Genomic DNA, 11,585 nt, shown 5'->3' on the forward strand with positions numbered 1-11,585 from the left:
TCAACACTCTGGGAATAGCCTTGCTTTTTTATGTTAATTTTAAAAATTTTATATTGATAAATGTTTTGTCTGCATGTATGTTTGTATACTATGTGTGCCCCTGGTGCCCACAAGAGGCCAGAAGAAGGGATTGGATTCCCTGGAACTATTGTTACAGACACTTGTGAGCAACCACGTAGGTGACAGGAATTGAACTCGGGTTCTCTATAGGTGCTTTTAACAGCTGAGCGATCCTTTCAGTACCTTTCATTTTACTGATTATACATTTAGATGAATTCTCATTTGTGTGGCATATAATTGATCAATTTTGTTTTACATTTAGTACATTTTATGTAGTTTCTGAAAAATCTTTGCTTATCTAAGATTCTAAAGACAGTCTCTCATTCGATTTTAGCTTCTATGTCAATTATTATAACCTACTGTACATTCATTTCTGCAAGTGATTTGACACAGAACTTGAGTATTTCCCATGCTTTCTGAGATATTTGTTCAAAATGTTGTAACTTAGTACAGCTTTTTTTTTTTTCAACTGCATAGAAAAGGAAACAGTCTAAATATCCACCAATAAAATAATGGAAGATATTGTGCTTACTTTATAAATAGCCTTCTAAAGAGGAGTAGAGAAAGAATGCCAGAAATACAGCATCACAGACATCTCTCCAACATTTTGTGTTGACCAGAAGAAGCCAGGCAAAAAGCAGTATTAATAATGTTATTTATTTATTTATTTGCTTGTTTATTTATTTTTTATCTTTTGTTCTTTGAAATTTTCATACATTCATATAATAATGTAGTTGGGGCTCTCCTTTTCTTTTTTTTTGGCGGTGAAACAATTTTATTTCACAGTTGTCTTTAAAACTGCAAAGACTATTTTCTTCATGTAAAAACATTGGTATAGATACCTATGCATTCTAGAAAATGATTATGTAGACCCTTTCAAAGGAAACGTGCCCCATTATATGGTTTCTGTGAAGTTACTCAGAGGAAACTCACATCTGGACCGATTCCTAAAACATACCACCCCTTACTGTGCAGCTGCTGATTCAAAGTACAGATTGCTGTCACCAGTGTCTGCCCCTGCACCCTCGTGTCCCTGTGTCCCTTATGCCTAATGCTCCATTGGTTCATCAGCCTTTTCTGCAGGTTCAGCAGCAGCCTGTGAAGGCTGTGGTCTTCTCTGTGGTCTTTCTTCAAGACTGTTCAGGCAGGAAGGGAGACGCATCATCATCATCATAGATTGTAAACTCCAAGCCTTTACCAACAATTCCAATGGAAACATTCTTTGTGGTCAGGTTCTGCTCTGCAGGGAGTGTTTCTCTTAAGGCACACAGATTATGTTTAACCAGTTCATCCAAACTGCACTTCATACATTCAGACATATGTCTTTCCAGGTAAGTATGAGCTGATTAAGAATGAGCTCTGATAGACATAGCTCTGTAGTGAAAACAGTTAGCAGATGGACAGGTTTGGAAAATGCAAGGGCCCAGATCATCATAACCAGCAATAAGAAGCCCAACACCATATGGTCTCCGACCATACTGTTGTGTTGGGATCTGGGTCTTGCTTCCAATTAGAGACATAAGCTGAGACACAGGAAGTGGTCTGTCAAATACAAATCTGGAATTCAGACACTCCTAGCATATACAATTTCATAACTGTCTAGCATCAGCAGTCGGACCTGCAATTGAGCTACCAATATGGTTGTCAACGTGGAGAATTTTCTTCCGGTGAGCTGCCAGTTCTGACGGTGCCCTCTTCAATGCAACCACCACTGCCATGTGTCTTTGACTTTAGCCTACCTGCAGCTGAACCTTGTTCAGCAGCTTCCATGGCATATTCAATTTGATGAATCCTGCCCTGAGGGCTCCAAACAGTGATGTCATTGTCATACTGGTTTCAAAACATAGCTCTGGTGCAGTGACAGCCAGACCCAGCAGAAGACACAGAAGCACCATATTTGGGGCATTTCATGCCCCATTGCCCTTTCTCAACTCCCTCCCACTTCCACTAAACCTGTTCTTATTGCGAACAAGGCTCCTTCTACTTCCTGGGTACTGTTTCATTTCTTCATTATTAATGAAAATATACTCTTTTCTAGTACACTATATCCTGGTAATAATTTCCCCTCCATCCAGTCCTCCTAGTTCCTTCTCACCTTCCCTCCCTTCTGGATCCACTCTCTCTCTCTGTGTATCATAAGAAAAGAGTAGGCTTCAGGAGATAACAAGGAAACAAGATCAAATATCATATCATATGGTGAAACAAAAACTTCCATATTAAAGTTGGAACAGCAACCTAACAGGAGGGAAAGAGTCCAAAGAGCAGGCACAAGAGTCATAGATCCACTTGTTCTTATATTCAGGAGTTCCCTCCCCCCATCACTCCAAACACACATTAAAAAAAAAAAAAAACTCTAAGCTAATATTTATGATATATATACAGAAGATCTAGTGCAAACCCGTGGAGGCCCTGTGTGTGCTTGCTGCTTCAGTCTCTGTGCGCTATTATGTGCCCTGTTTAGTTGATTCAGAGTGCTGTGTTCTGGTGTCCTTCATGACCCCTGATGCTTACAGTCTTTCTGCTTCCTTTTCCCTGGGATTCCCTGGTCTCTGAGGGGGAGGGATATGATAGAGACCTCCAATTGAGACTCTTTGCGTAATGTCTAGCCCTGAGTCTCTGCACCTGTTTCTATCTGCTGCTGGAGAAAAAGTCTCTGATAATGACTGGTTAATAAGACACTGATCAGGGCTAGAGAAATGGCTCAGAGGTTAAGAGCGCTGACTGCTCTTCCAGAGGTCCTTGAGTTCAATTCCCAGAGACCCATAGCCTCTACAAAGTGATGGATGGTGCCTCATGACCATCTACAAAGTGATCTGATGCCCTCTTTTGGCCTGCAGGTATACATGCAGGCAGAGTACTGTTACATAACAATAAATAAAATAAACCTTTAAAAAAGTAGACACTGATCTATGAATATAGGTGAACATCATTAGATATCATTTTTATTGCTTTTTTGTTTGTTTGTTTTTATTTCATCTTTATCAATAGTACTCGGCTTTACAGTAGGTCTCTTGTTCTTGGTTACTCGAACAGTGTTGGGTATGGGTTCCTTCTTGTGGAGTGGGCCGTAAGTCATACGAGACACTGATTGGATATTCCTACAAGTTTTGTGCCACCACAGCCCAAGCATATTTTGAAGGCAGGACAGATTGCAGCTCAAAGTTTTTGTGGTTGGGTTGGAGTTCCATGTTTCTTTTTCAGTAGCCTGCAGAGTACCTTTCTGCATCAAAGAGCCTAGGGATGAAGGCACCAACTAGACTTCTCCATGTTTAATGAGCTGTATAGATGTTGTCCTTGGCAATTGGGCCCCACTGTCCATTTGTGAGGAGCAACCCTCCGTCTGAGCATCAGCCTGAGTTGTTTGGGGAATCTCTGTCAGAACACCTCAGCCAACAACTCAAACAAATGCCCCCTAGTCCTGCCACCGGAAGTGTTGTCTGGCAACAAAAGATGTCCAGTTCAGACTCCATACTCTCACTGTCAGGAGTCCTCACTAGGATTCCAGGAAGTTTCCACTATACTAGATTTCCACACCATTCCCCAAATGCCTTCCAATTCTAGCCATTTCTCCCTACACTCTTTCCCTCCATCCCATCTCCCTCCTCACACCTGATCCCTCCTGGAACCAGCACATCCTTAAAATCTATTCCATATTCTCTTTCCAGGGAGATCCATGCATCCTCCCGAGACCCCTCCTCTTTGCCTAACCTCTCTGTGTCTATGGATTGTAGGTTGATTATCATTTGCTTAGCAGCTAATATCCACTTATAGGTGAACACAGGCCATATTTGTTTTTCTGGGTCTGGGTTACCTCACACAAGATGATGTTTTCCCTGTGGTTTCATTTGCCCATGGAACTAGACGTCCTTGAAGTCATTTATTTTTAAAAGCTGAGTAATATTTCATTGTGTAAACGCATGACATTTTGTTTATCCATTCTTCTGTTTAGGGCATCTAGGTTGTTTACAGTTTCTGGTTATTATAAATAAAGCAGCAATGAGCAAGGTTGAGCAGGTATCTTTGGGGTAGAATAGAGGACCCTTCTGATATATACCCAAGAATGGTATAACTAGGTCTTGAAGTAGACTGACTCCCAGGTTTATAAGGAACCACCATATTAATTTCTATATGTATATGGCCGCACAACTTTGCTCTCTCCCTCTAGTAACAGAGGAATGTTCTCGTTGCTCCACATCCTCACCAGCATGAACTGTCACTTGTGTTATTTGTCTTAGCCGTTCTGATCAGTATAAGATGGAATCTCAAGATAGTTTTGATCTACATTCCCTTTCAGGCTAAATATGTTGAATACTTCTTTAAAGGTTTCTCAGCCATTTGAGAATATTGAGAGTTCTCTGTGTAGGTCTCTACCCTAGTTCTTAACTAGGTTATTTGATTTGTTGATGGCTAGTTTCTTGAATTCTTGATATATTTTAGATATCAGCCCTCTGTTGGATGTGGAGGTGCTGGAAATCTTTTCCTATTCTGTGTGCTGCCTTTTTGTCGTATTGACAGTTTCCTTTGCTTTACAAAAGCTTTTCAGTTTCATGAGGTCACATTTATTAATTGTTGCTCTTAGTGCCCGAGCAATTGGAGTTCTGTTAAAGAAGTTGTCTTCTGTGCTAATGTGCTCAAGGCTATTCACTTTCTCTTCTATAAGGTCCAATGTATCTGGTTTTATGTTGAAGTCTTTGATCTACTTGGACTTGAGTTTTGTGCAGGGTGATGAATATGGGTCTATTTACATTCTTCTAAATGCAGACATACAGTTTGACAAACACCATTTGTTGAAGACGCTAGTTTTGTTCAAGTGAATTTCTGGGTTCTTTATAAAAAAAACCAGGTATCCATGGTTTGGGGTTTATGTCTGGGTCTTAAATTTGATTCAGTTGATCAATGTGTCTGTTTTATGCCAATACTATGTTGTTTTTATTACTATAGTTCTGTAATACAACTTGAAGTTGGGGATTCTGATACCTCCAACAGTTCTTTTCTTGTTCAAGATTATTTTAGCTACCCTAGGTTTTTGTTTATCCATATGAAGTTGAGAATTGTCTTTCAAGGTCTGTAATTGTTTTAGAATTTTCATGAGGATTGCATTGAATCTATAGACTGCTTTTGTAGGTTGGTTATTTTTACTATGTTAACTCTACTGATCACGAACTCTTATCTTTCCATCTTTTGATATTTTCTTCAATTTTTTTCTTCAGAGACTTGAAGTTTTAATCATGTAAATCTTTCAATTACTTTGTTAGAGTTATCCCAAGATAATTTGAGAATTTTTTGAAAGGTGTTGTTTCCCTGATTTTTTTCTCAGTCCAGATTTTTTAAATTTTTACCATATTTTTATGGAGGAGACTATTGATTTTTAAAAATTATTTATTTTATCTTCAATGCCTGGCATTTTGTTTCATTGGTATTTTGCTTGTATGCATGCCTATATGAAGGTGTCAGATCTCCAGGAACACAAGTCACAGAGAGTTGCAAGTTGCCATGTGGATTCTGGGAATTGAACCATCCTATGCTTTTTATATTCTCTCTGGCTCCTTTTCTCTGATGTACCCTAAACCTTGGGTGGCTGATGTGGGTGTTTTCTTTAGGGCGGAGTATTCAACGGTCACCTTTTTGTCAGCAATTTGATCAGGTTACAAGTCTCCGCATTAACCATCACTCAATGTAAACAGTGCCTTCTCTGATCAAGGCTGAGAGCAGGATTAGTCTTAGTGAATAAACATAGACACTTAAAAGTCTCACTGACACCATTTCTGTTTAGGAAAACAGTAGTACACCCGACCCAGCCCACACACACACATAGGGATTATGACCTCCTAAACTTTGGGCTTTTCACCAGGCATTAATCTTATTTATATTAAAGTTGCTTTAATCCATGAAATGAAAATGAGTACAGCCCGTGGAGGAAGTGAAGAACATAAGAGGATGTTTTGCCATTTTGAAAATGACAGGTATAACATCCATCACGTCTTATTCAACTACATATTTGAAAGCCAAGTACTTCATATTACATCTTCAAACTATCTAATGACAGAGTGTAATGGAGAATAGAAACATAGCCTGGCCTACTACAAGTGAGGGAGACCTTTCTAAGTATTTCAATAACCCAAGTGCATCCTGCAGTCACCTATTTTCAAAAGAATGAAAAGAAAACAAGAAACAGTTCATTTTTCTTCAGAATTTTCAATGAACTGAAGAAGCTTTGATATGTTAATAGACATACTTTCTTGGACAATGCACATGAAAGAAGACTCTAATAGTTGACACCATGTAATATGTTTATAGAGTTACATAAATTCTCAGATAAGAAATATAAATGTCCATGCATCACTATGGAGTCCTAGACCAAAGGCAGAAATGACTATATAATTAAACTATAAAAGATTAATGTTCATTCTTAGATTGTCATTTTTTTCTAATTAAATTGAAATGCATAATTCTAAAACTTCAGCCAGAATTGCACAGTGACAATGGCATACTTGTGACCATAAATTTACAGCTACTTTGAGATTTTTCCAGAACAATCCATTTGAGCTTCTCAGTCTGTGACAGTGGGTATATAATCCGCCAGCACAGATTCTGCCCAGACCAGTCAGCAGAATTGTAAGCAGCTCTATTTCATGTTCCTCTCTGCCCCTGACTACTGAAGCCCAGACCTACTTACGGATTTATTACCCTGGACACTCTTTGCATTTCTATCAGCATTCACAGAGCTACCAGCAAGCAGCATGCTGTTGTCCCTTGGTGCTGGAAGGAGGCACAGTTACAGAGAAGTTGTCTAACAACCCTTTTCAAGGTCACAAGCGAGACTCAGGATTGGCATATTCCCATTGTCTCTAGGGGGAATAAGTTATCTGACTAAGACAGAATTGGGGATCCTTTGTTAGTGGGGAACAGCTGCGCTGTGCCTCTGTTTCAGTGTTAGAAATTCTCTTTTGAGAGGTGCTTAGGCCATCACTGCCCCTGAGGAAGAGTGTCTCCTCTGACTGGGAAGTGTACAAACAGAGTGAGCACAACTACACTCTCATTTTTGCCCATGTCACTGGTACAACTAACTAACCTCTTTCTGTAAGATGGCCTGCACTTTGGAAAGACTTTTTGATTCATAAAAGAAATGGGTAACAAGTCAACTTGGCCAGACTTAACTCATATTTTTTAATGGACATTTATGCCTAGCATCTAACGGAGTCTATATGTACAATTGAAGGGAAAAGTATGCCATCTTACCTGAAAGTCTGGAATTGCTAGTTTTTAGTCTGACCATTTTTTTTTTTGGTAAAACATTCATCATCTTGAATATAGCTGACTATTCAACAGGGTCACCTCATACATTTAGTGGTCTGAGCTTTTACGATTGCCATGCCTGTATTATGAAGGCCTTACAATTTGCATGCAATTTATGCATCAAATTTCTCATTATATTATCTCACTGTCATTTTTGTTATAAAATAGTCATTAAGAAGTTCTGTTAATGAAGGGACTCCATAAGTAGTCTCACATATCATCAAATCTTAACACTTTTTCTAATGTTTACGTCCACATTTTTCTATATTATAGGTCATTGTCTATGGCTAGTTCCATACATAGCTAGGTTAATACACTTATGAAGAATGCAGTATATACCACTGGACAGATATATAAATGTCACGGTCTCATTGATAAAAGAACACACTGAGAGAAGGAGTGATAGCCTTCCCCATGGAAGAGCACACCAATTGGCTATCTGATACTGAATAGTCAGCCCTGCAAACTACATACAAGCAATATTATATATGAGCGATTGTCCAGCCAGGACAGTAAACATATCATTTTCCCATAATCTCTGGCTCTTATAGTTTTTCTGTTCTGTTTTTCTTTTGCATAATCCTAAGCCCCTTCTGTGTGTGTGTGTGTGTGTGTGTGTGTGTGTGTGAGAGAGAGAGAGAGAGAGAGAGAAAAGGAGAGAGAGAGAGAGAGAGAGAGAGAGAGAGAGAGAGAGAGAGAGAGAGATGAGCTCTTTTCACAGTCTCCTATTGTAGACACTATGACAAGTTGAGTCTCTATTAATTGCTATCTTCTCCAATAAGGGTTGTTGATTGCTGCATGGATCTGTGGGTATAAAGATCAATTATTTAGGGGAAATTTAATACTGTGTCTAGTTATCAGAATAATAGCAATGGGTTATATCACCCTAGGGCCTGAACAAGCTTAAACCAGGCAAATTTCCAGTATGGATCAAAGAGACTCATATAATTTCCATCCTAGCTGAAGAGCTATTGGCAGTTGAGGTTGCTGGTGAAAGGAAATTCAGTTTTCTTAGGATGCAGCTCCTGATAGGGTGGCCATGTGATGATTCTGCACCTATTAACATACAAGAGCACTAAGTGGACTTTGGGTTTTAAAAAGAGTATATAAGGCCAAGGATAAATTATGGTGAAAGTGTGGGAGAAGATGGAGCGGAAGGAGTAGGGGTAGGTTTATTAAAAACACGTTATTATATTCATGTACAAACTTCTCAAACAATAAACAAAATTTAAAAGATATTTAGTTACTTATTCCAGAAACATGCACATACAAATAATTCTGTGAAAATATTTCAAGATCTGAAAAACTCCAGCATCTGAAATAGTCCTAATCTCAACCATTTTTTAGACAAAGGTGAACAACTCTGAGTATTTTCTTTGTTACTGTATCTAATGCGGAGTGTAACATGAGAAGAAGACTATATATTTCTACATTACACAACATTCATCCTGGAATGATCCTTATGTCTTCGAGTCATCAGCTTTGCTGTGGACAGACATGTCTTTGTAAGGCAGCGAAATATCAATATCTTTCCTGGGCTGATGTGACCACCATCTTCTGTCCCTCTTTATGAGCCAGTCTGCCCAGCTGCAGACTCTGAGTGTGTGTTTTCTATACTTAGTCTATTCTAAAAGCTGTTCACTTTCTTCTCTCGTGACTTTTCCTCACTCCTGTGTGTTTGGGAGAAGGAAACAGCACTCATTTTTCTCACAATGGATGCGGCTTTTTCTGAGAGCCATCTTCCGAATTATTCCTCAAGAAGACTCTTTGCAATTTTTAAGAAACAGAAAACGTAATTTTTGGAGTAGAAACAAAGCAGGCAACTTGTACTAAGGCTTCCTCATAAACCTTCTGTAAAGAGCAATAAATGTGGAATCTTTTTTTTTTTCTAGAGTGTTAGATTTGGGGCTGTCAGATAGGCATTTGTTATTGACGGGCAGGGAGATGTGTGCATGGAGTGTGGGCAGAAATAGCCTTAATGCCTATTGCTGTCAATAAGCTGCTGCTGTGGGCACTCTGATAATAAGAGCTGTGCTGGAAACAGCATTGCAACCCGAGCTGTAGGAATGTACTGGAATGGGCTCTTCAAAGAGCTATGCTGCGCTGAAGTAGGCTGTTAACCCTTGGTCCCTTGGTAGCCAGAAGTTAAAAACTCATCCTCTCATAAGTTAGTTTATCATCAGAAACACTGATATCACTGGGAGCAGAAAGGGCACATAATCAATCAAAATCAAAATGCTGTGGACTGTTTGCCAGACTTTCACGGTGGTTCTGGCGACTTTAAAGTCAGAGAGACCACCAACCTCACCAGCAACTCATCTAACACATTTGATTCATGTGATCTTGCAAAGTTACTTTGGCTCTGGGAGTCTTAATTTACTTCTCTCTAAAAGAAAGATGCTGTGTGTTCATCTGTTGTAAGTGTTAGTTATCACGTTTAAGTGGTCTAGTGTTAACAGACTCATTCTCTCTCTCTCCCTTTCTCTCTCTGTCAGGTTGTTGAAGCCAGTTAAGCCACTGTAGTGAGGGAGTCGCTTTGAATGAGAAATACCCTCCAGAGGGTCATGAAATTGAACAATTGGTCTCCAGTCAGTGGCACTCTTTGAGGAGGTTCTACAACTTATGAGAGGTGAAGTCTTCCTGGAGAGTGTCTCTCACTGGGGCAGGCTTTACAGTTTTATGGCCTGGTATTGCTTCCTATTCTTAACACCCCCATCCCTGCTTCTTACAAGTTGGTGAATGGTGAGCCCTTTCCTTACTGACTACTAGGTCAGCTCCATGCTCCTGATTCTCTGTCTTTCCTGCTATGATGGACTCTGTTCATCTGAAACTGTAAGCTTCAAATAGACTTCTTTCTCCTCTAAGTTGCCCTTGGCTGTGGTTTTTGTTTGTTTGTTTAATCACAAAAGAGAAGAAACTAACATAGTGGGTGCATTGTTCAGCACCATCATTCTAGGGAAAACACTTCTGTAAGGAAAACTCTTCAGGCAGTAGACCAAGGTGATGAAGCCCCATGCCTAGGGAGGAGGATTAACGAGGCACTGGATCTCACGCTAGTGCAGTGCTAGCATCTGAGAGTACATATCTCCTTAAATATTCTGTCCTAGGCACTCCATTACTTCACCCTAATCCCAGTGTTTCTCTAAACACAAGTGCAGAGATCTCAAATCCTTGCTAAGAAGGGAGGCAGCAATTCAGTAAATGAGGCATGGTGTATGCTTTATCGGAAGTGGGTACTAGATTTGTCTATATACTATTTCATTACAGAGAAGAAAACTAGCATCCACAGGATACAAATTTTCCACACTACCAAGATGGGTGAGGACTCTGGGGAAGCCATCCTGTTCCTAGAAAGGAGGCTGGTATATAAATCACAGGGTTTCCATGTGGCTCTGGACTTTACTCAACCTGGAAATAAATGTCATTAAGTTGTAGGCATCTACCGTACTGAGTGGCATGAAATTTTGGAAAGACTTGGCAAGGGCAAAGATGAACAAGGAAAGGGAGATACTAGGATAAGTCTTCTAGATTGCTGGTTTTGTGAGAACACTGCACAGAGATGTTATTCTCCTTACACTCAGCCTGGGGTGGTTCCTCAGTATTTGAAGGAGGAAGAGTCTTAGCTAAAAAGAATGAGCAAGAGGATAGACAGGAACTTTTTTTTCTTCACTTGATCTCTCCCTCTCTTCTTTCCTTCCTACCTTTTCCCCTTTGAGGTAGATACTTGCTATATAAATATGTAGTTTTAGATGAGTCTGACCTTAAATTCAGCAGTCTCAATTATTTGGATCTCAAGCGTGTGTTATTCCTGTCCAGTGACAATTAGACATATATTGGTAAGAGGTGATAGACATTCAAACACATGATCATAAACCAATAGTAATTTCTTCTTTTATCACCTGTCAAGATCAGAATGACCCATGGCTTCAAGTTCAGCTGATTTCTTCTTCTGGTGTCAGCTGTCCTTTGTAACATACTTCTGCTTTACTTCATTGTCTCTTTGTTCTCTGGAATGAACTTACAACAAGATAGTGGCCACCCATCCCAGACCAACACAGAGGTTCCAATCTAAAGAGAAAAGAGTGTTCTAAACAGTCTCACACAGTATCATACTGTATTTCTTCAGCTCTGAATGAATCTCCTGTCTATATAAAACCAGTTAGAGTGGCCAAAAGAACTTGGACATTTTGATTGGGTATGGTCAAACCACATGTCTGCTGCATAAGACA

At 39.6% G+C, this 11,585-nt stretch overlaps 1 pseudogene; it reads right to left on the reverse strand.

The window, feature by feature from the left end:
- Positions 1-1,108: 1,108 nt before the first annotated feature.
- On the reverse strand, positions 1,109-1,905 carry LOC127201843 (proteasome subunit alpha type-1-like; annotated as a pseudogene).
- Positions 1,906-11,585: the final 9,680 nt, after the last annotated feature.

This window comes from Acomys russatus, chromosome 17 (assembly GCF_903995435.1).
Source record: "Acomys russatus chromosome 17, mAcoRus1.1, whole genome shotgun sequence".
NCBI lineage: Eukaryota > Metazoa > Chordata > Mammalia > Rodentia > Muridae > Acomys > Acomys russatus.